At 49.3% G+C, this 12,500-nt stretch overlaps 1 protein-coding gene across 1 annotated transcript in view; it reads left to right on the forward strand.

Annotated features, from left to right (window-relative positions):
- Window positions 1-12,500, forward strand: part of LOC133123135 (receptor tyrosine-protein kinase erbB-4-like) — a 403,692-nt gene that overhangs the window by 87,689 nt on the left and 303,503 nt on the right. The window lies entirely within an intron of this gene.

A 12,500-nucleotide genomic window follows, 5' to 3' on the forward strand; every position in this document is an offset into this window, starting at 1 on the left:
GTGTGTGTGTGTGCGTTCGCCTGTGTGTGTGTGTCTGTGCGTGTGCGTGTGTGTGTGTGTTGTGTGTGTGTTTCGGTATGCGTGTACGGATGCACACATGTGTTTGTTTAGACGTGTTGTGACTGCTGCTTCCACACCCACCCTTTACCTGAAACTCAGCTGTGAAGTCTGGCCAATCAGCAGCACTCATTACCCGGGAGAAAAGAAAACTGGGATGTGGATTTGAGGGCCGGATTTGGTGACCCCTGCCCTGGAGTCTGATTGGTGGATTTGAGGGCCGGATTTGGTGACCCCTGCCCCGGAGTCTGATTGGTGCGTAGGCCTCCACAGCCCACTGTAGTCTTAACGGGTCTGCAGCAGGACTGGCCAACAGACAGCATCGCCTCATCCCCGGATTCAGGAGGGGTGCGGACGGAGCTCCGGAGATCAGACATGAAAGCGCTGTGTCTTCCTCATCTGGCCGTGCCCCTGTGTGTGGGCCGGGGGGGTCAGGACGGGGGTTTTTGGGATGGGGGGGTCAGGGCGGGGTTTTTTGGGACAGGGGGTGGGACAGGGGGTGGGTCAGGGGGTTTCCGAGCAGACTCCCCGGCGGGCAGCTCTTCCCTGTCTCCGCTGCTTTAACGAGCGTCGGGAGAGAGAGAGAGACGCTAACGACGGCCGGGATGATTCCAGGAGACTTTTACAAAAGCGTCAGACGACGCGGCGTGAATTATTCACGGGAGGGAAGGCTTCGGAAAACGGGCAGCTTGGGGTGAGGAATACCGTCCGGTGTCGGCCAGGACAGGAACGCTGGGAACGCCGGTGTCAGGCCGTGACGTTAAACTGCTGGGATCCCGTTCTCCCGCGGAGAGATTCCTCATCACAGCCGATCAAAGAGGATCCTTCCGGGCCTTTCTCTTCAAAGAGCTGTCACAGGAGCATCTGTTGTACTTGTGTCTCTCACACGCACCTGTGTCATTTAATCTCTCTCTCTCTCCCTCTCTCCCTCTCCCTCTCTCTCTCTCCTCCTCACATACCCCCTCTCTCACACACCCTCTCTCTCTCTCTCTCTCACACACACACACCCTCTTTCTCACACTCTCTCCTTCGCCCTATATCTCTCTCCATCTCTCTCTCACTCTCTGATCGTCGAGACCGGAGGTCACTTCAGTGTGTCTCGCTCACACCCTGCGGTTATTTGGAAGAGTGCCCTCTTCCCCGCTCGACTGCCCCCCGCGCGCTACAGAGGACAGGGCAGGTGGTGGCAGGGTTGAGGGACGGGGGATAATCCCGCCGTGTGTCTGAGATTTCTGCCACTGCGGTGTGGCGGGACCGGAGATGGGCCGGCTTTGATCTGTCTCCTGCCTGCAGAAATCCGGTATTCCCAGTCTGTCAGGGCCTCCTGGGGGGGGGGGGGGGGGGGTAAATCGTGCGTATGTGAGGGGGGGTAGTGAGAAGTGAACAACGGACAATTATTTGGCTGTAAATAATACACTTTAGTCAATTAAATCAGTTGTTCTTACCTTAAAAAATTTATCTCAGGTAAAACGAAATCAACTGAGGTTGCCGGCATTGTTATATCTAGGTTGCAACTGTTTGCATTCAAAATATATTGGTGGCGAACTAAATGGAATGTTTCCTTAATAGTTCCCCGTGAACGTTCGTCATGAACGCACGTCAGTCGTGATTGTTACACCAGCATTACAATCTTCAACGCTTTTCTCCTGCGATGTGTGAATTTACCGAGTCTAGAAAAGGCTAATAAAGGTGCTGTAGTGTGAGGTACATGACTGGGACCCGCAAGGTTGGTGGTACAAGCCCCGGTGTAGCCATGATAAGATCCGTTTGGGCCCTTAACCCCACATTGCTCCAGAACCAATTACACCGCGGCGCTCAATAAGAGTATATCTCATCTTATCGTATGTTATTACGAGTTAAGATCACACGTATGTGATCTCAAACGGGGTAAGCGTGCGGAAGGGCACGCGTCCGCTCCAGGAAGGCGACCGAGGCGTCTGAAGCCCCTGACTCTCAGTGAAAGGGGAGCCCTCTCGCACAGTGCTGATTACGAGGTCGGTTTAGTGCTCGGAGAAGCACGCGCTCTCTCTCTCTCTCTCTCTCTCTCCCCCCCTCGCCCCTCCGTCTTTTCTGCTGATCACAGCTTTCGCAATTAGACTAATTCTGCGATAACAGCCACGGCTGCTGCCTGGATCCCTGGTAATTATGCTTAGAGGGCATTTTGGCTTTCGACAGACTAATCGCAGAGCGCCAGCAAGCTCCTCGCCTCGGGGCAGGGGGGAGTAGTGAAGAGGGTGGTCTGAAGGGCGGAATTCTTTCTGTCACTTCCTGGTTCACGTGTTGGCCTGGTTCCAGCCAGAGGTCACCGGTACATTGAGATGTTGCTCTTAACACCGCCCAGACCTGGGCCATTTACGCACGTGTTTTGGATTCGGATACTCGATTGAGCTCGTCTGCTGCAATTGAGAGTTTTTGATACTATTTCATAGGTTCCAATACATTAGACAAGCTCGGGTTAAGCGTAGAAAAGTATTTGAATCCAAAACAATTATCTATTTTACCTGAGTCTGATCTGAGATACTTTAGCTCTTCAAAAAATTTTGAACACCCCTGCCAATCTTTAAACCAAAATGTGCAATTATATTAAACAAAAATACTGTACATTGCTCTGGATGTTATTGGAAATAAAGTTTCTTTTAAAATGTCCGATGCTATGCAGGAAATGTACTTGTGTCTTAAGTGTTAAAGCATTTCAAATACGTATTCGTCCAAGGTCTTTTTCTAGTATACTTCATATGAAAAATGCATATAAATGGTACCTACATATTTTTATTCTCCTTTATTATATTTTGCTGATATTCAGATGTAAGAAGGTAATGGATTTCTCCATTTTCTGGCTGTGTCTGATGTGATGGCCATTAGAAGTGCGTCAGACATTTTCATGAGAGAATCTCCTGGACTGCAGACTGCCTGACTACTCTCGGCTGTATTCTGGGTGATTAAAGCGAGGATAAAAAACATCCCTTTAGGGCTCGCCAGTATTTGGGAATCAGCTCCTGCGATATCCACCAAGGTCATTTATAATATGTAGCCAACTACTGTCCGTATGTGTAGTCATGATATATATATTTTTTTTTCATTCAGCAAGATAATGTCAAGTTGGGTTGAGTACAATTGAGAAGTGAAAACATACCTCTCGCTGAACCGCTAGTACGAGTTTCTCAGTGAATATAAATGCCTGTGTAAGCGCTTAATTCTTCACGGAATACAGAACTGACTGTCGCACCGGTACAATGGGAGAACTCTAGCGGGACCTGAAAATCATTGACCTTTCCTCTCGAGCGAGAAGACTTTCTCAAACGTCTTCATATTCTGTGATTATACGATAAGATATACTTTATTGAGCCCTGTGGGGTAATTTGTCCTCTGCGTTTGACCCATCCTAGTTACTTACAGAAGGCGCAGTGGGTAGCCAAGGGCAGTGGCAGAAGGCAGAAATAGCTAACCTGACGCGCACGTCTTTCGGTGCTGGAGGAAACCGGAGTACCTGGAGGAAGCATCTCCTCGTGGAGGGGATCTGGCTGACTGCTACTCGAACCCAGAACCTCCTCCAGGAAGACATGCACACATGTAGCTGACCAGGGCCTACATGAAGTGCTCTAGTTTACTAAGCCTCGGGCAGCCTGATGTGTAGTGAATAAGGTACATCCCTGGAACCCAGAAAGTTGCCGGTTCAAGCCCCAGTGTAGCCACGATAAGATCCACACAGCTGTTGGGCCCGTGAGCAAGGCCCTTAACCCCACATTGCTCCCCGGGTCCTGCACTGTGGCTGCCCACTGCTCCTAAGTTACTAGGATGGGTCAAATGCAGAGGAAAAATGACCCCACAGGGTTCAATAAAGTATGTCTTCCTCAGTATACCATCCTGACCAGCTGCTTTATCAGTGCCGGTGTTCCCCCGCTGGCCTCAGCGTCCGTCAATGCGTTTATCGTAACATTTGTTCGATTGACGCTCGGGTTCTGATCTATTCCTGCCGGGACGAGTCCCCCCAGACCCGGCGGGGTTCGATAGAGAACCGGCGCCCATCAGATCCGCCGGAGAAGTGATTTACTCCGCTGACCCTCTGCTTTCCCCGCGCAGGTCTCCGGCGTTCCTGATTAATTGCGCCCTGTTCTCGGTCCGCGTAACGCCATTGCATCCTGTAATTGATTAGCTCACTTTCAATCGCCCCTGCGTTCTGCTCATTCCGTGGTGCCGTTCGACGTGTTCCGAGCCTCTTTCGATTGACCTCCGTCTCTTTTAGAAAAAAAGGCCTCTTTTCTCCGCTGACATGACTCTCCCGGTGGACCTTTTCTGGGACTCCGTTTGGTCACTGTCCAGACTTATCAATGGGAATCCCTCTATTGAAGCGCATTACTCCGGGCTGCACATTACTCAGGGCTGTTGTTGTCTGTCTACGTGTCTCACACTAAGCTGTACACCTCCCCAGCCAGCGGAGGACGGGCTCTCCCTGTATAGGGTTCCTCCCGAGATGTCTTCCCATTTGGGGAGTTTTTTTTTCTTTCAATTGTTTGACGGTTTATCTCTTACTTACCCTGCTTACTATTTAGGGGTTCAGGGCTCTGTAAAATGTCTTTGTGACACTACAAAGTATGTCTAAGGTACATGAATGCGACCCCTGAGGTTGTTTGCTGGTTCAAGCCCTGCTGTAGCCATGATAAGATCCACGCTGCTGTTGGATGCTTGAGCAACGCACTGCTCCAGGGGGGGACTGTCCCCTGCTTAGTCTAAAATAGTCGCTTTGTATAAATATAAAAACATCAGCCAAATAACAAATGAACCCAGGCGTTGATCCCGGGTCTTAAATTCATAAAGCGTCTCAGCGCATGAGTGCTGATGAGTCAGAGTCTTTCGGCCCGCGGTGGTTGAGGTTCGGATGTGAACAGGGGGAACGGGGTCCCGGTTCAGGACGCCATCGTCGAGCGGTGTGCCTACGGGCCCGCGGCAGTGCTTCATGGACGCCGCCGCCCCGTGTGCTCGTTCGAACAGCGAGGGAGTTGTCGCCAGGGAGACAGATGGCTGGGAGCGTCTGAAACTCTGCGAATGGCGACTCTGGCGCCCGTCCCCTGGCCCGCGCTCCGCTGTCACGCGCCGCTAGGTAAATCCGGCGACGGTAAAAAACAAAAATGTTTCGAGGCCGTCGCTGCTCGTAAAAGAAGAAAGCTCCCGTACGTCTGCGCGCGATTATAATAGCGTGATCATCGCCTTATTCGACGCTAACGCGAAAGCTTTGAATTACGGTTTAAAATAAATGGCATGAAAATACAGCGATGAATCAACCAGAGGGCAGCCATAAACCTGCAGCTGTTGCCACAACAACACCCCCCCCCCCACACTCACACACACACACACACACTCACTCACACACACACACAAACACTCACACACTCACACACACACACACACACACACACACACACACACACACACACTCTCACACACACACACACAAACACTCACACACACACACACACACAAACACTCACACACACACACACACCCCCCCCCCCACACTCACACACTCACACACACACACACACTCACTCACACACACACACAAACACTCACACACACACACACACACTCACACACACTCACACACACACTCACACACACACACACACACTCACACACACTCACACACACACACACACACACACAAACACTCACACACTCACACACACACACACACACACACTCACACACACACACACACACACACTCTCACACACACACACACACACACACTCACACACACTCACACACACACACACACACTCACACACTCACACACACACACACACACACACGCTCTCGCACACAGGTACGGAGCTCATCAGACCACAGGTACCTATCGCATTTTCATCCCAGGCTGTTGGTCTCGGGAACATGGCACTCCGCGGTGGGAGAGATACTGAGCAGGGTGGCCTGGCACTGGCAGGGCATTGTGGGAAGGGGAAAAACACCCTGTTAGACGGAGATTTAATCTGGCGGAAGGAGCCTCGGGGGAGTCTTTAAGAGCTGTGGGAATCTCAGAGGAGCGTAACCATCGGACAAATCTTATCTGTCCTCTCTCACCTGTGACCCTCTCCCTCGCCACAGGATCGACCCTCTCACGAAACCTTTACATTACATTATTGGCATTTGGCAGACGCTCTTATCCAGAGCGACATACAGTTGATTAGACTAAGCAGGAGACAATCCTCCCCTGGAGCAATGCAGGGTTAAGGGCCTTGCTCAAGGGCCCAACGGCTGTGCGGATCTTATTGTGGCTACACCGGGATTAGAACCACAGACCATGCGTGTCCCAGTCCTTTACCTTAACCACTACGCTACAGGCCGCCCACCTGGGCTCTCCACGTCGAGTTGGACCACGTCAAGTTATCTACCGCGCCTCCAGATCTCAAGATTTGCCAACAAAATAATAACATTACACTTGTCTTATTACGAGACTAATACACTTGTTATTCAGTGTCGTAATTAATATTGCCAGTGTAGAAGAGTTTTAAGACATGTCGACCTCCCATTGGGGTTCTATCGTATGTCACTGAGTGAGGTTTGTCATTTGAGGTCACCGGTCGTTTGGGCATAATTCAGACGTTGTTTGAGTGACCTCATTTGAGGGCCCTGTGCTTGTTTAGCGACGCAGTTTGTGGCTTTGGCAGGCTGAGGAAACTTCTATTTCCGCAATGCTTTCTGGCAAAAGAAGACCGGGCGCATTTGCATGTGTAATTCCCTGGCACGCAGTCCTTCAGTAGCACTTCTAAACGCCATACCAGATGCACTTATTCCTACGCAGTTGTTCGTTTTGGGAGACTGAGCTAATTAGTGGCAGTGTGCATGCCACTTTGTCAGCCGAGTGTGTGTGTGTGTGTGTTTCTGCACGTGTGTGTGTGAGAGAGAAAGTTTGTCTTTCTCTCTCGCACATTTGTACATTTGTCTTATTGTAGCGTGCCTAATAATTCAAGTCCCTTGACACAGGCTAGAGAGTGTTGCTTATGCCAAACTTTGCTTTCTCAGAGATACTTTTAATTTCTGCTCGTCATCCAAACATTGATCATCATACTTACTATAATATACATGTATGTCTTCTGGTGCACGTGTGTGTGTGTGTGTTTGTGTGTGAATAAAGTAGAAAATAATTAATCTCATTAATAATCTCTTGATGGTCCTATGGTAAGCAGACATTGTAGTTAATCAGTCAGTATTCTCGCTCTATATCTCTCTCTCTATCTTTTGCTCTTTCTCTCTCTCCCTCTCAATCAGAAAAATAAAATACAGTCGTCATTTTGGACTCCATAATATTTTTCTCATGATTGAGCCCCCGGGACCTCCTGACATTCCCTCCGCTCTCCCTGCGGACAGCAGCTGAGCGGCCGTGAGCGTGGACGTATTGACATAACGTCGGGACGGGGTGCTTTCCCTCCCTCAGACGTACCGTGTGTAATTACTGTCAAGCACCATCACCAAACCTGCTTCATCCAGCTGTCAGAAAGGGGAGTCGTTCTGAGGAGTTGGCCAATGGCGACACGGACAGCGATACAGTAACCCTGTGAGCTGGCAGGATCTCGCGTACGGTATGTGACGAGGATGTTCTCAACTGAACATTCTAACGCTGACGTAACAGCGACTGCTAAAAATTAGTATGTTTTCTGGGTACAAATGAGTTGTATATTGCTTGCTAGTGTTTACGATTTTTTAGGTACTTTTCATACCTTTATTTCTGAGAGTGTTCCAGAGAACGTTCCGGAAAAAAAAACAAAACCTGCTCTCCAAAGGGTTAAACAGTCGTGGGTATGTCAGCGGTGTTCTTCAGCGATCTCGCAGTCAGAGGTTTCCTGCCAGATAGTTTCCGCCCTGGCATTAAAAAGGCCTCGCCGTTTTAACTGGGATGATGTAGGACCTGTTATTTCCTGGTCGGCAAGAGGACAAACAGGATTTTCTCTTTCTTTCGCGAGTTGAGTAATCGCGCGCGCTGGGAACCTGTCATCCTCTCTGTGCCGGTTCGCTAATGTTTAACAGCGAGACGCTGGTGCGGACGGTAATGGTCTTCCCGTCTCACGCGGTGCGTTAACCTTCCCCGGCGAGACTGGATTCATCACGTTACGCCGACGCGTCATCTCTGAAATCAGGTCACATGTTTCACGGAAGCGGGAGAAGGGGAAGAGCGGAGGACGAGGTGTTGCTAATGGGACAAATTCAGCCCATTTAAGTGCTGAAAGGAAAGAGCCTCTCTTGTGTCTAGAGAGACGGAGAAAAAAAAAAAAAAACAACACCAGCGGCTGTGTGTCCATTTCATAAAGGACGCTCTCACGGCTCTTTCATGGTGCGCCGCCATTCCTCAAAGTGTGGACGGCGGATGACCTTTGACCTCTGAGAGCCTGCCTGTTGCGTTTTTTTGAAGCTCATTTCCTTGGTCTTGTTGAGAGCCTCCGCGCCCTAGCGGTTAGCTCCAGCGTAGGTGCTTCAGCCACCCCTTCCAACGTAAAGTCAACAGTAACTGCGCCGTAAAAATACTGACGAATCAGCGACAGTTCAGCGTCACTGCTGAGTCACTCTCTCACGCACACACGCGCAGCGGAGGAGGTGCGTTCTGCCTCCCGCGCCGTCTCCGACTCCCAATGTTTACAACATGGAGGCGCCCCGAAAACCTTTGACTGCTGCAGGTATGATGCAGGTATAAGTATGATGATGACTTTTCGTGAGCCCGCGGATAGTCAGCGGGCGACGTAGCAGGCCCTCGGCCCGCGTGCGGTCCGAAGTCTACGGACAGAGCCGGAACGTGACCCGAAGCGACCAGCCGGGCGACCTGCGCCGCACCCCCGGAGGACCGCCCGCAAGAGCCCGTGGAGCGGGAGGCCGAGGGCCGAAACCGTCCTCCGAACAACAGATCGATCGGCCGCGACGGAACCGTGACGGAGCCGCCAGGGCCCGTCGATAATCACGCGCGCGTCCGCCCGGGTCCTCCAGGTGAGCCGCGGGAGCATGGCATTCAAACGGCCGTTACGAACGGGACTGTTCTTTACACAGTGTAAATATCACGGCTGTTTGCTCGTGTCCTGACGCCACGGCCGGGTCCATCACCACAACAGAACCGGTTCAGCCACTCTGTGTGGAGCTCTGATTTTACCCGCTCTGTTGCGACCATTTTTTTGTTTGATACTACGACTCAAGAGCGTACTTTAGAGGGGAAATGGAGGTGTCACAACACCCTGACCCCACCCCCCCCCCTCCCCTCCGGTAACGTAGTGTGATAAATAGTACAAATAATTGAATATAGCCTGATAAAAATTGGGGTTTCATATTGTGATTGGGATATACATATAAGATATAAGTATTGTACGCTTAGAATTCACCAGAATTGTCACATTTCAGAGCTGTTCTGAAAAAAGAAGATTCTAGCAGGGTTGCGGTTCTCAGGTTCTACGCGTATGAACCTCCACGATATTCAAACCTAACTTTCGCCCCTTGCTACAAGTACGTATATCAGAATTGCTGTATGGAAGGACATATGTATATGTATAGTCGTGAAGTCACTGTGTCAGTGGAGAGTTCCACCTGTTCGCCCCACTCAAGACTGCGGTTGTGAAACTGCAGGTATTTCGCTATGGCGTGAATGCCGTGCCGTTGGATTCCACGAGAACACGAAATCCCAGTTAAGCGTCCTCCGGAATGGTTCCTTTAGCCCCCCGTGCTTCGGCCTTTGCTCCTTCATGTTCTCCGTCAGAGTGGAGGGGTGATGGGGTACGTCGAGGTAGGCTTTCTGTGCAGACGCCATTAGCTTGATTCACATTAGTTACATCTCTTACCTTATACTGAACAATCGCATGTCTTACCTCATTGGCAATATGTTCGTCTTAATTAAGTCTCAACATAAGACTAAAGTGCATGGTGAGATTTTTAGGTTTTTGCAGTAAAAGCCTCCAGATGAAATGGAAGATTATATAGGGTTGTTTAATCGGCATGGCCAATGGCAGGATAACATTTCCCATCATTGCCTGAGAAGGGGTGGATAGGACTTATTTGTGCACAGTCAAATAAAACAATAAAACCCCACGATGCAATCTGTGCATATCTTTGGAATCGGAGGCTTCCTCCAAGGCACAGACCTGGGTCTGTCCTGAGGTTAATGAGAATCAGATTTTATCACATGACCTGACTCAAGTTCAGACGCCTGAAGTGTGCTGTAGAGCTCCCGGCTCTGAGAGAGAGAGAGAACGAGAGATAGAGAGAGAGGGAGAGAGAGAACGAGAGAGAGAGATAGAGAGAGATAGAGAGAACGAGCGAGAGAGAGAGAGAGAGAGAGATAGAGAGAACGAGCGAGAGATAGAGAGAGAGAGAGGAGAGAGAGAGAGAACGAGAGAGAGAGAGAGGAGAGAGAGAGAGAGAGAGAACGAGAGAGAGAGAGGAGAGAGAGAAAGAGAGATAGAGAGAGAAAGTGAGAGAAAAGAGAGAGATAGAGAGAACGAGCGAGAGAGAGAGAGATAGAGAGAGAGGAGAGAGAGAGAGAACGAGAGAGAGAGAGAGGAGAGAGAGAGAGAGAGAACGAGAGAGAGAGAGGAGAGAGAGAAAGAGAGATAGAGAGAGAAAGTGAGAGAAAAGAGAGAGGAGAGAGGAGGATATTCATAACACAACCACCGATGGGCCGGCGATTAGCTGCAGATGGTACGAGACGGAGAGTAGCACTGCTTCCTGGCCTGGAGTCAGAATTAATTAAGATTATGTAGTCTGCTCCGGAGCAGCTGATGCAGCTGAGGTCGGAGTCTCTAATGGAGAAATCGATGACTGTTGCACGGGGTCGGCGTGGGTCGTTCTGAACGCTGTTCATCCCTCCGCCTTCTTTTCACACCTCTTACCACTCTTTAGAAATGTACTTATTCATTTGTTTTCATTAAAAATATATACAGTATATATATATATATATTTTTTTTTTTTTTCTAATTCCATTTCATTGGGAATGGATGACACTCTTAGGGGGCACAATAGAGCCGGAGATAGAGATGCTGAGACGTCGTTCGGTGCTGAGAATATTTTAAAAGGTTTCTTATTTTTAAATATTTTAGAAGCGGTATTTTTTATGGGTGACAATGAGTCGTGTGAGCCATAGGCTATTGCAGAGGCAGGGACATCTGTGAATTAAACATAGTCTGGTCGTCCATCAACGGGGACGGCATGCTAAATATATAGAGCCTTCTCGGTGTCCACTCAGAGCCAATGATGTAAAAAAAAAAAAGAAGAAAAAAAACAACGTGAATTTTAAAAGTACAAAATCAGCCTTCGCTTAAATATTCTGACACTAACAATCATTCCATGGTCTAATAATCACTCACCTGGGTCACATTGCTTCCTCATCCTGATGTTTTGTTGCTGTTGATGTTGCTGCCACGTGATTGGCTGATTAGATATTTGCATGAACAAGCAGGTGTACAGGTGTACCTCATAAAGTGGCCAGTGAGTGGAATATGCCATGATGTTTGCATTTCGCCAACATCGTTCTGGCTTTCCTTTGCTCTGGCATTGACTTGTCTTTGTGGGAATTTGTTTTTCAAGTGCATTTACGCTGAAATATTCCTGAAATAAATGAATAACCGAGAGATGTGTAAGTGATAGTGTTCCCTGTCACGGCAGGATTCCTGGATTCGGGATTTGAGGTGAGGAGGCCTGTCATTGACACTGAGATGTACGTGATATGTGATACTGGATATGTGTGGGTAATGCGGTCGATATCAGTTACGGCGCTGTCTGAGAACCAGGCCACCTACACGTACTACAGCAACACAGACTCTGCTGCTGTGGTTACGCACCCTGTACGTCGCTCTGGATAAGAGCGTCTGCCAAATGCCTGTAATGTAATGTAATCCCGGGTGCCTGCAAGCAGTGTGCTGTTGTCTGCTCCATTCTAAAGGCGGGACACGAATGTCTGAATCATTTATGTTGAGACTGTACGAAGAATAAGTGCCTTTTCCCTGTGGTCACCTAGAATGCATACTCTGTGTACTATAGTACATCCTTCCTCATGAGCCTCCTTATGTGCATACTCTGCGGGACCCTTAATAAGGGTCTTAGTCTTGTAATTAGGCTTAAAATCATGTCATTGTGTGGCACAAACAGACTAGGTTAACCCCAGAATAACTCAGGTTTTACCCAGATATAGCCTGGCTAGGTCCTAGTTGGATAGAAATCTTTCACATTTCAGCCAAATGCAGCCTGGTTTTTTTCCCTGAACACCCCGACGACGTTTCGCTGAACTTTTCACCACAAAATGGTGGGCACAGATGGATGTACTTTTAGGGGTAACGCACCGGTGAGCCACCGCAGACCCCGAGGGCCGGAGAGTGTCTTTTTTTAGTCACATTTCAATTAGCAGCTGGTGGAGAAACAGGTGATCCTGCGTGTGAATAATTACTTCATTTAAAGACATTTTCAAAACTCTCCAGACCAGG

The sequence above is a fragment of the Conger conger genome, chromosome 3 (assembly GCF_963514075.1).
Source record: "Conger conger chromosome 3, fConCon1.1, whole genome shotgun sequence".
Lineage (NCBI taxonomy): Eukaryota > Metazoa > Chordata > Actinopteri > Anguilliformes > Congridae > Conger > Conger conger.